Genomic DNA, 12,500 nt, shown 5'->3' on the forward strand with positions numbered 1-12,500 from the left:
TGTAATGTCTGGCTATTTTATGATGTAATGTCAGGCTATTTTATGTTGCCATTTCTGGGTATTTTATGATGTCATGCCCGGCTATTCATACAGTAACATCGGGCTATATTATGAAGTAATTTCTGGCTATTTATACAGCAGTTTCTGCCCATTTTGATGTAGTAATTTCTGGCTATTTCATGACGTCATTTCTGGCTATTGATTAAAGTAATTTCTTGTTATTCATCAAGTAATTTCCGGATATTCATGAAATATTTTGTGGTTATTTTATGAAGTAATTTCTAGTTTATTTTGTGAGGTAATTTCTGGCTATTTATGAAGTAATTTATGGAGCAGCTTCTGGCTATTTTATGAAGTAATTTCCGGCTATATCCTGAAGTAATTCCTAGTAATTCATCATTATTGAGTTCCTACAGTTCCTTCCATTCATATTCTCTTCCTTTCATCTTACTTTCCACCTTCTCCTAACAATTATTTTCAGTGCTGAATGACCTCATAAGTCCCAGCTCTTGGCCCATGGCCTAAATTTTATATTCCAGTCCCAATTCCTAATAATTCGCCATCATTCAGTGCATTCAGTACCTTACTTAACTGAGTGCTGAATGACCTCAAGCCCCAGCGCTTGGCCTGTAGCCTAAATTTTATGTTCCAATTCCAATTCCTAGTAATTCATCGTCATTCAGTGCCTTCAGGACCTTCCTTAATTCAGCACTGAACAACCTCATAGGTCGCAGTGCTTGGCCTTCGTCCTAAACGTTATATTCCCATTCCAATTCCAAGTAATTCTCCGTCATCCAGTTTCTTGAATTCATTTCTTAATTGCCTCCTTTGCGTTTAGTTGATGAGGTCGTGCAGAATGTGATTGTCGGGCACACAGCCGATGGCCCTCATTGGCTGGCACTGTCTCCCTTCGGGTTGGCACTGCGAGCTGGCCACGGTGCCAACGTGGGTTTCTCTCCAGTGTCCACTGACATACATACATACATGCATACGCGCTCCTACACCTCAGTGCTGTCTTCATTATTTATTTGTTATTATGTCTCTCGCTTCGGTATTTGGCAAAGGAGATTTTAATTTGATGGACCGACTTCATTGTGAATATTCCTTGTCGTCCGGTTAAAATGCGTATCTTTTGATTGTTGGGTTAAAGAAGTACAGGTGTTCTTATTTTAACACCAAATTAATACTAAGTTTCCTGAAGCGAGAGGCGAGTTTTTTTAATATTATATGTGAACACACACACCCATATATATATATATATATATATATATATATATATATATATGTATATATATATATATATATATATATATATATATATATATATATATATATATATATATATATATATATATATATATATGAGAAATAGAACACAAAACACTGTTTGAACGTTGCAACCATATATTTCAAGCACTTCCTTCTGTGCCTGTTCACTTGTAAGATATGGGTAGATGATGTGATATCATCTGTCCATATTTTACCAGTGAACAGGGCACAGAAAGAAGTGCTCAAATATAGGGTTGCAATGTTCAAACAGTGTTTTATGGGCCTTTTAACTTTACATTATACTGTTGTATCACAGTAAAGACATTCATATATATATATATATATATATATATATATATATATATATATATATATATATATATATATATGTATGTGTGTGTGTGTGTGTGTGTGTGTGTATATATATATACTGTATATATATATATATATATATATATATACATATATAAATACATGTATGTATGTATATATATATATATATGTATGTATGCATGCTTGTATGTATGTACGAGTATGTATGTATGTATATAATGTCTGTGTTTGTATCAAAAGTTCGTTGTCAAGTCAGTGATCTTCTCTAGAATGAAGAAAATGAACATTCTACTTACTTAGTAAAGACTGCACAACCGAAGCTCCCCTTTCTCAGAATAGAGCATTTCCAACCTCTACCCTCCACGAAAAACGTCATCATAACGAAATTCAGATCATATTCAACAAATATCGTCTTTGTTTTGTCTGCGGACGCCGTCTGATGCAAGGTCTCAGCCGAACGTGTAGTATAGTCAGCCAGTTGGTTGGTCGTTGGGAAATTCAGCAGCCAACACGGTTCCCACACTCGAGATCAACTATTAATAGATTTCTCAAAATATTTAATGTTTGTGGGGACAGTTTTTTTTTTTTTTTTTTTTTTTTTGCTGCGTGAAATGAAAACATCAAAAGGGTAGCTTTTTCATTTTTGCAAAAGGCAGACTAAGCGTCAGAGCGCTTCAGATAGCTTTAGAAGTCTTTTTTTTTTTTTTTTGGCGAGTTCAGACGGTTCCTTGGGAGGGTTTAGTGCGCCTAAAGTGGTCTGTAGTCTGTTGTGAGAGTTTTTGGGGAATTTTTAGGGGTGGGGGGCGATTTTTAGGGACTTTTTGATGGAATATTTAGGGAATTTGTAGGGAGTGTGTAGGGAATTTTTAGGGAGTTATTAGGGAATTTGTAGGGAGTATTTAGGGAACTTGTAGGGAGTGTTTAGGGAATTTACAGGGAATTTGTAGGGAGTTTTAGGAAATTTTTAGGAAGTTCATAGGGAATTTACAGGAAGTGTTTAAGGAATTAGTAGGGAATTTTTAGGGAGTGTTTAGGGAATTTTTAGGCAGTTTTTAGGGAATTAGTAGGGATTTTTTTAGAGAATTCTTCAGTAGTTTCAGGACTAAAATAGTCGTTTTTTAGCCTGTTCAGGGAGAAATTCGGTCATATTTATATAGTCCTGTAGATGTAGTTTTTAGAAAAACTTTATATTGATTCTGGGCGGTTTTCATAAGGAAAACAGGGTTAGAAAGAAGAATAAGAAGACCACTATAATATATTTTCTTTAAGAAAAAATCTATAATTTTAAGGAGATTGTTATATAGCTTCCAAGAGAGATGTATAATTTTAGGACACTTTTATGTAATTTGAGTGATCATATGACATTTAGGAAAACTGAACCATATATTTAGGAAAAATTTACATTAAGGAAAAAATGCGATATTTTGATGAAGATCTTTCAGTTTTATTTAGGTAAATAACCAATGTTTTTAATGAAATATATATAGGAAATATATATATATTTATATATATATATATATATATATATATATGTATATATATATATATATATATATATATATATATATATATATATATATATATATATATATATATATATATATATATATATATATATATATATATATATATATATATATATATATATATATATATATATATATATATATATATATATATATATATATATATATATATATATATAAACTGGGTCACATTCATACTGTCAAATACATCCAATACGTATCTCTCATGAGATAAAAAAAAAAAAAAACAGTCTATTTAAACATGCAGACGGGACGGGAACCACGCTGCTACACTTGACGGAGAATTCATATGGTTAAGAAAGAGCTGGCAAAGGCAAGGCCTGTCAGGAGAGAGAGAGAGTTCTCTCTCGAGCGTCACCGCCTACGAAAGGTGCTGTATTCTGTCACGTGTACTACCTTCTGGAACGCGGCCCAGTGAGAGAGAGCGAATGTTGACAACTAGTAGTGTTACGGTACGACCCAACAGAGTAATTGCTGCTTAATTGAAATCATCTCGCTCTCTTCTCGTGGCCGTAGCGAGGGGGCCAGTGGGGGTCTCCTCCCGAATGAAGGAAAGGTAAAATCATATAAAAAGTATAGAAACACTGTAATTGGTAGAGTCCTAAATTGAACAATCTGCAGTAAACTCCCATGCAAGTGACTATTCTGTAACAAAAGACCAGTGACAAGGTGTGGAATGGAATATAGAGCTTAGGCCAGAGGCCAAGCACTGGGACCTGTGAGATCATTCAGCGCTGGAAAGGAAATTGAGAGTAGGTAGTTTTGAAAGGTGTAACAGGAGGAAAACCTCGAAGCAGTGGCACTATGAAATAACTGTTAGGAGAGGGTGGATAGCAAGATGGAAGAAAGAGAATATGGACCGAGGGTGACAATTTATGAACTGTTTATAAAAAAAAAACTAAAATCCTGGCTACTCCCATGGACTTTATATTTCAATTTTATATTTTATATTATTTTGTATTCAATAATATTCTATTTTCTACTGTCGAAGGGAAAGAAACGCCCGAGCTAAATAAAAGGTCACGTGTGCAGCGTAGACACCGTTTCATGGAGCTCATCAGAATCGTATTTGTATCTATTGAACCCGCCCTTATTTTGTCACTTCAGGAGCGAAACGCATCTAAACCAAGGTCGAGAGAAAGAAAAATATAAGCCCGCTATTACGGACAGTATCAATACCAAATATGTGGAAGCAAGGTAGACACTGTTTGTTGGAAACGAACTGATCATCAGAGATCACCAGACCGCGTGACGTCACGACCTCTACCTGCGCATTAGATCCCAATTTTGGGTCAGCCGTGAGAAGACCTTGTATTCTGTAGAACTTTGTCTTAAACTATCTTTCCTTTCTCATTCTTTTCCTTCTTCTTTCCCTTCCCTCTCGAGTGCCGTTCCCTTCCACTCTTGGGAAGGACAGACGACCAAACGGAATAGGTCACCTTCAGTTTTTTGAGCACGAATTGAAATATCCCGTCAATCAAAGGATAAGCTTGAATTAGTGGAAAATGGGGGGTGACTTTGGCCCGCTCCCGTGTTACTAGATGGCCGAGTTCAGCTGGGATTTTGGGTGGCTGACTGAAAACCGTTGCGTTTCAGGCAGTTTGTTGGTGGATACCGTGATTTGTGATGTGTATGTGAATGATGTGAGCATGAATGAATCTTTGATGTTGTTTCTGTTGAGTATTTTGTACAGAGACATCCGACTGCTGACTTAATGGCCGTTTATTCTTTTTGATATTTTCTTATTGAGTTTTGTTCTCGAAAATCTGAAAAATTTCACATTATTCTGATCGTTTGCATCTGATTGTACGTGTCATTGACACCATTCGACAGTTTTTTTTTTTGTTTTTTGTTTTTTGTTAACTGAAAACTGGCTATAAATATGTAACATGATCTTGGCGACATATTCTTTTTGTTATTTTCTTATTCAATTTTTTTCTCTAAATTCTGGAAAATTTCACATTATTCTGATTGTTGACATAATTTATGATTGTACGTGTCATTGACAACATTCCACAGTTTTTTTAAACAGAAAACTGCCTATAAATATTTAACATGATCTAGAGACATTTTAATTTTGTTAAAATTTGATATACATATATATATATATATATATATATATATATATATATATATATATATATATATATATATATATATATATATATATATATATATATATATATATATATATATTACTGCCAGTACTCGTTATCGCTTACAAGCCAGTCTGTTTCATCAGTCTTAAGTCTGGAGTGACTCTTACTATCGAACCATAATTCACCAAACGAAATCCCCTACTTAACCAAATCAACATAACGTCCTAAACAATTACCATTTTCCATTCCGTGAACCGCAATCCTCTCCTTGTAAAATAGAATATTGTCACGTTTATATCCAGCCAAGAACATAATCAAAACACGAATTGTATTCTTGGGAATCCAAGAATGTTGGATTCGAGTCTTCCTGTAGTATTTACAGTGTGTTTCCGTTGCTTTTCTATCCTTGACGTCTTTCTCCTGGAGTCTTGCCATCTGGGTCATACGTTGTTGCTTCGGGCTAGATTCCGTTCGGGAGGATCGATAACCTTGAATGTATACATATGTATATATACAGTAGTATATGTGTATATATATATATATATATATATATATATATATATATATTAATATATATATTTATATATTAATTTATGTTACAAACGTATGTATACATATGCCCATACATATGCATGTAATTTATATTATTGCACATACATATGCCCATGCATGCACACATGCTCACCCACTCACACACACACACACACACACACACACACTATATATATATATATATATATATATATGATACATACATACATAATAACACATATATATATGTATATACATAAATAAATAAATATATATATGTATTTATGTATTTATGTGTGTATGTATGTATATATATGTGCGTGTTTGTGTCTACTGGTGAATTTGAAAACGATCCTTTGTGAATTCCCAAATCTACCTACTGAGGAATTCACTGAATTCCACTTTCAGTTTCTCAATTTTGTTCAGAGATTTATCTCATTCTCTTCTCATTTGTTATTTCTTTTTTTTTTATTTTTTTTTTTTTACTGTACTTGGTTTCTACCCAAAAGAATCTAGAACGGCATTTGCGGGAGTTCTATGTCTCTAACAGCCGCTCGTTCTTCGAGAGAGGAAAAATGTCCTTGTTCTTCAGCGGGGACTCATTGCTCATCTCGTTTATCGAGAGAGGCGAAAAATGTTCCTGTACTTCATCGAGAACTCATTGTTCATCTCGTTCCTCGAGAGGAAAAATGTCCTTGTACTTCATCGAGAACTCATTGTTCATCTCGTTCTTCGAGATAGGAAAAATGTTCTTGTTCTTCAGCGAGAACTCACTGTTCATAACTGCTAGCAATTATTTAGTATGTACTACTGTACCATCTGGTCAGTACTCTTTTCCAGTGTTTGTTACAATTTAAATTACAAAAAAAAAGTTTTTTGTAATTTTGTATTTTTAGTACATGATGCTCAATGTACTTTTTAATTTGCCCAGGATGTGTTGTATAGATTCGGGTATTTTAATTTACTTTAGATTAAAATGAGGAATTGTACAAAGCAGATTTAGAGAAAGCTTCGTGAGTAAGAGGTTGAGAATTAAGTTCAAAAATTCCTGTGCAATTATAAGAGGAAAATGAAAACTCATTGTCTTCCAGGAGCTTATTATTATTATTATTATTATTATTATTATTATTATTATTATTATTATTATTATTATTATTATTATTATTATTATATAAGCCTTTCTCCTCTAGATCGAGAACAGGTTATGCTGTATATCAGGTCCACAATAATATTCAGTGGTGAATTATTGTAACGTTTTTTATAAAATCAACAATAATTCGCCACTGAATACTATTGTGGACATGATATACAGCATTATTATTATTATTATTATTATTATTATTATTATTATTATTATTATACATTATTAAATCTCTACACGAGTTTGTCGTTATATATATATTTGTCGTGATATATATATATATATATATATATATATATATATATATATATATATATATATATATATATATATATATATATATATATATATATATATATATATATATATATATATATATATATTTGTTTGTGTATAGGATATAAATAGAATGAAAGAGATTTTGAAAAGACTGGGGCCTGAGCATCCAAGAAGCTGGACATAGGTGAATAGCGCATTGTATGTGGCAAGGCTAGATGAACTACTGGTGAGCTTCGTGCATACATGTAGGAGGCGTCTGTTGTGAACTTTTTCTGCACTGTCTAGTTTATCTGCAATTCAGCTGTGAAAAATTTCTGTTACCAATTGTATCTTCAGCGAAAGAGGACGCTATTTTGACGTTTCTGAACCTAACCAGTATATGCAAACAGAGAGGGATCAACGTGCCAGCCTTTAGGAACACCGAATTATTAGCATACCAGAGAGAGTGAAGAGGGGAATCTGAATTTAAATTAGTACTGGACAGTGGCTCTTTGTCCACCAAGATGACCCGGCTCATGAAAGGGTGCCGTTGACAGAAGTGTTAGGTTTCTTTGTACAAAGGAGTCGAGAGAGCGATAATATCTGGTCTGCACGTCCCTAGGTCTCTAGGGACCTGCCCCGTGTGTTTTAGGGTACGCACGTGCGGGCGCGTACGTGCTATTTATGAAGGGCATTCGCCTCTTTAAATCTCGACAGTGTTCATCCTTTTTTTTTTTTGACTTGAAGCAATAGCTTCTTTGTTCTTTGATTTAAAAGTCTATTGTTAATTCAAGGGCTGATATGTTTCTTTTGACTTCGTTAGGTCTCTCTCTCTCTCTCTCTCTCTCTCTCTCTCTCTCTCTCTCTCTCTCTCTCTCTCTCATATTTATTTGAGAAGTAACTCTTTTATTGTAAATGACTGGACTTACACATATGACAAACACAGTAACTAAACTTTTACTGATTATGATTGAAGACAAAGCTCATCACTTGACTACTATCCAAAGAGTTATTGGTCCGGACAGTTATCTAAATAATACTATGGAAAAGGCCACAAGTTTTACTAATTTTTTCAGTAGTAAATGTAATTTTTTTTTAAATTCTAAGGATGAATGCTTGATCATTTTATATTCCTGTTAAAAAAAGTACAAGCTTTCTTCAGTCAGGAAACGATTGGTCACTATTCTATATAGTGGTTATTAAGTTACTCTAGAAGTAAAGGCCAAAGCCTTTTCTAATGACCAAACAAATGAAGACTGAGACTCATTCTGTACATATTCCAATTACCCAGAAAGTGCTCCTAATTACTCCTGGAGTAAAGACCATTTTGCTAATTACCCAGAAAATGAACATCAGAATTAAATTATTCAGGAAAGAGTTTGCTAATTACTCTACAGAAAACCGAAGAGAACAGAAACAATTTTTTTTAATTATTCGAGAAATCAAGGACAGAATGTTCCCAAACACCCAGAAAATAAAAGTGTAAATGTCTCTCCTTCTCCCCTTGGGGTACAACTCCAAGACGTAGGGGGCAAAAAGCCAGAATTAATTACTTAGTACACAAACCCTAAAATAGAAACTATTTTTTTTTTTTGTAATTTTTCGAGAATTCAAGGACAGAATGTCCCCAAACATCCATGTAATAAAATTCTAAAGGTCCTCCTTCTACCCTTGGAGTATACCTCCAAAACGTATGGGCAAAAAACCAGAATTGAATTAATTTAGGAGAGCAGAAGCTATTTTTGATAATTATTCGAGGAATCAAGGACAGAATGTCCCCAAACACCCAGAAATTAAAAGTGTAAAGGTCTCTCTTTCCCTTGGGGGACACCTCCAAAACGTAGGGGCAAAAAAACCAGAATTAATTACTCAGTACACAAACCCCAGAGCAGAAACTATTTATTTTTGTAGTTATTCTAGAATTCAAGGGCAGAATGTCCCCAAACACCCAGGGAGTACACCTCCAAAACGTATGGGCAAAAAAACAGAATTAAATCATTCAGGAAAGAGTGTGCTAATTACTCAGTAGACAAACCCCAGGAGAACAGAGACACTTTTTTATATATAAATATTAGAGAATTCAAGGACAGAATGTCCCCAAACACTCAGGGAATAAAAGTCTAAAGGTCCCTCCTTCTCCCCTTGGGGTACACCAAAAAACGTAGGGGCACAACACCAGAATCACACTATTCAGGAAAGAGTGTTAATTATTCAGTAGACAAACCCCATGAGAAAGAAAAACTTTTTTATATAATTATTCGGAAAATCAAGGATAGAATGTCCCCAAACACCCAGAGAATAAAAGTCTGGAGGTTCCCTCCTTCCCCCCTTGGGGTACACCCCCAAAACGTAGGGGCAAAGCGAAAACAACCGTGAAATTGGTGTCACGAGGAGCAGATAGAACCCCTTAAGTAGTGAAGCATTGCAACTGTCACTGTGGGAATTGTCAGGAATTGCTGGGAATTGCTCCTTAAGCGGCAGTGACAACCTAACTCGCCTTCTCTCTCTCTCTCTCTCTCTCTCTCTCTCTCTCTCTCTCTCTCTCTTACCTTTTATCTATTTGTGGTTTGCTTCTCTCTCTCTCTCTCTCTCTCTCTCTCTCTCTCTCTCTCTCTAAACTTTTATCTCTCTTTGTGGTTTTATCTATTTGTGGTTTGCTTTCTCTCTCTTCTCTCTCTCTCTCTCTCTCTCTCTCTCTCTCACCTTTTATCTTTGTGGTTTACTCTCTCTCTCTCTCTCTCTCTCTCTCTCTCTCTCTCTCTCTCTCTCTTTTATCTTTGTGGTTTACTCTCTCTCTCTCTCTCTCTCTTCTCTTTTATGCTTTTGTGTTTTGCACTTCCATTTTCTTGGTTACTGGTTTCTGAAAGATTCGGCCTTTTTTAAACTTTCTGCCATTTCCAAAATTTATTTCTTTATATATTTAACCTTCTCCTTCTCTTCTGTTCTTATTTTGCTGTTCTTTGGCCATTGTTGCCAAGACCTTTATTCATTTTTTTTTTTTTTTGTCTTCCTGCCTTTTCCAACATTTACTCTCATTTTTAGCTGTCTTGCTTTTATATTTTCCTTCGTGATTATAATTTGCACTGAGACAGGCCTCCATGAGATGTGACCTTTCTTAATTTTCTCATTGTTTTCCCCCATTTATCGACTTTTGGTAGCCCTTTGTTGGCCGAGTCGGTTGAGCTTCAGACTGTCACTCGATGGGCCGGAGTTCAATTCCCGCGGCCGGCTGATGAAGAGTTAGAGGAATTTATTTCTGGTGATAGAAATTCATTTCTCGCTATAATGTGGTTCGGATTCCACAATAAGCTGTAGGTCCCGTTGCTAAGTAACCAGTTGGTTCTTAGCCACGTAAAATAAGTCTAATCCTTCGGGCCAACCCTAGGAGAGCTGTTAATCAGCTCAGTGGTCTGGTAAAACTAAGGTATACTTAACTTTTATCGACTTTTGGTTGTCCCCAGGTTTTATCACTGTTTGCTTTCGTTTCTTTTATCGTGGCATTTTTATTCCCCAACCGACGTAGAAGTCTCTCCCCGTTTTGGTTTTGTTCGCAACGCTGGGGAATTGATTGAATTGGGTTGAATCAAACACTCTGAAGAGTCCATGTTCTTGTGTGGTTCTGGTGTCAGTTGGAAGATTGATGTAAAATGGCGCATGACCAGAAATGTTTTGGCAACTTGTATGAATATTTTGCATGCTTGTCAAGTAGTTAAAGTTAATAATTTTTTGTCTAGGTTGGTGGGGGTATAAATATTTTTCATGCTTGTCAGGTAGTTAAAGTTAATAATTTTTTGTCTAGGTTGGTGGGCGTGTAAATATTTTTCATGCTTGTCAGGTAGTTAAAGTTAATAATTTTTTGTCTAGGTTGGTGGGCCCTAAATATTTTTCATGCTTGTCAGATAGTTAAAATTAATTATTTTTTGTCTAGGTTGGTGGGCTATAAATATTTTTCATGCTTGTTAGATAGTTAAAGTTAATAATTTTTGTCTAGTTTGGTGGGATATAAATATTTTTCGTGCTTGTCAGGTAGTTAAAGTTAATAATTTTTTGTCTAGGTTTGTGGGCTATAAATATTTTTCATGCTTGTCAGGTAGTTAAAGTTAATTAATTTTTTTCTAGGTTGGTGGGCCCTAAATATTTTTCATGCTTGTCAGATAGTTAAAGTTAATAATTTTTTGTCTAGGTTGATGGGCCATAAATATTTTTCATGCTTGCTATATAGTTAAAGTTAATAATTTTTTGTCTAGGTTGGTGGGCTATAAATATTTTTCATGCTTGTCAGGTAGTTAACGTTAATCAGTTTTTGTCTAGTTTGATTGGGCCGAGTCAAGATGTCCACACAAGACCTCCTGTACCCTTCAATGTATTACTTTGACGGACTTCCTGTAGGCAAGACCCATACTGGCATAAGGCCAGCTTAATCTGAATGAACTGTCAGCCAGCTACCAGCTCAAGTTATTCATTTATATATATGTTAATTGATTGATTGATTGATTACAAAAGGATGCTTAGTATCTTTGGGCCCCCTTCTCTCTCTCTCTCTCTCTCTCTCTCTCTCTCTCTCTCTCTCTCTCTCTCTCTTAGATTTCCCATCAATAGTTGAGAGTGCCAGATATCTTCTGAGACAATTTCACAGAATGTATTAAGTAAGCTTACAAAATACCTATTTAAACCACTTAGGTTTACGGTTATAGCTGATCTGTATGCTTTATATTATCACTGCTCCAGTTGATCGTCGCATGTAGCTTCATCTACTGACAGTGAGTAATAATCAGCAATTTTTCGAGCCCATCGACTATAACTGCGCCACTCACCTCCATAAAACCGACTTCTCTCTATGGCTAGATATCATTGCCCTTCCGTTCCAACGATCTTGCACTTTTTCGTCCTTCTTCTTCTCCTCATCCCCAACAGTCGAGAATTATGCATTCCCGCGTTCTCTCCACATGACCAAACCAACTATAAAATTCTGAACTACTTTCCACCTACTCTGGTACTTCTTATATTTACATTTTTCATATATATATATATATATATATATATATATATATATATATATATATATATATATATATGTATGTATGTATATACATACACATGTATATATATATGTGTATGCATGTATATAAACACACTACACACACATATATATATATTTATATTTATATATTTGTAAATATATATGGATACATATATATGTATATATATATATATATATATATATATATATATATATATATATATATATATATATATATATATATATATATATTCCATAAACGTCCAGATAAAATCGACTTATTCACGCGTGAAATTCTTTTC

General features: G+C 34.5%; 2 protein-coding genes across 2 annotated transcripts in view; both read left to right on the forward strand.

Annotated features, from left to right (window-relative positions):
- lwr (lesswright) overlaps positions 1 to 12,500 on the forward strand; it is a 235,742-nt gene that overhangs the window by 60,572 nt on the left and 162,670 nt on the right. The gene's annotated exons all lie outside the window — the stretch shown is intronic.
- Positions 1 to 12,500, forward strand: part of LOC136842446 (uncharacterized) — a 209,249-nt gene that overhangs the window by 54,807 nt on the left and 141,942 nt on the right. The window lies entirely within an intron of this gene.

The sequence above is a fragment of the Macrobrachium rosenbergii genome, chromosome 10 (genome assembly GCF_040412425.1).
Source record: "Macrobrachium rosenbergii isolate ZJJX-2024 chromosome 10, ASM4041242v1, whole genome shotgun sequence".
In the NCBI taxonomy this organism is placed as follows: Eukaryota; Metazoa; Arthropoda; class Malacostraca; order Decapoda; family Palaemonidae; genus Macrobrachium; species Macrobrachium rosenbergii.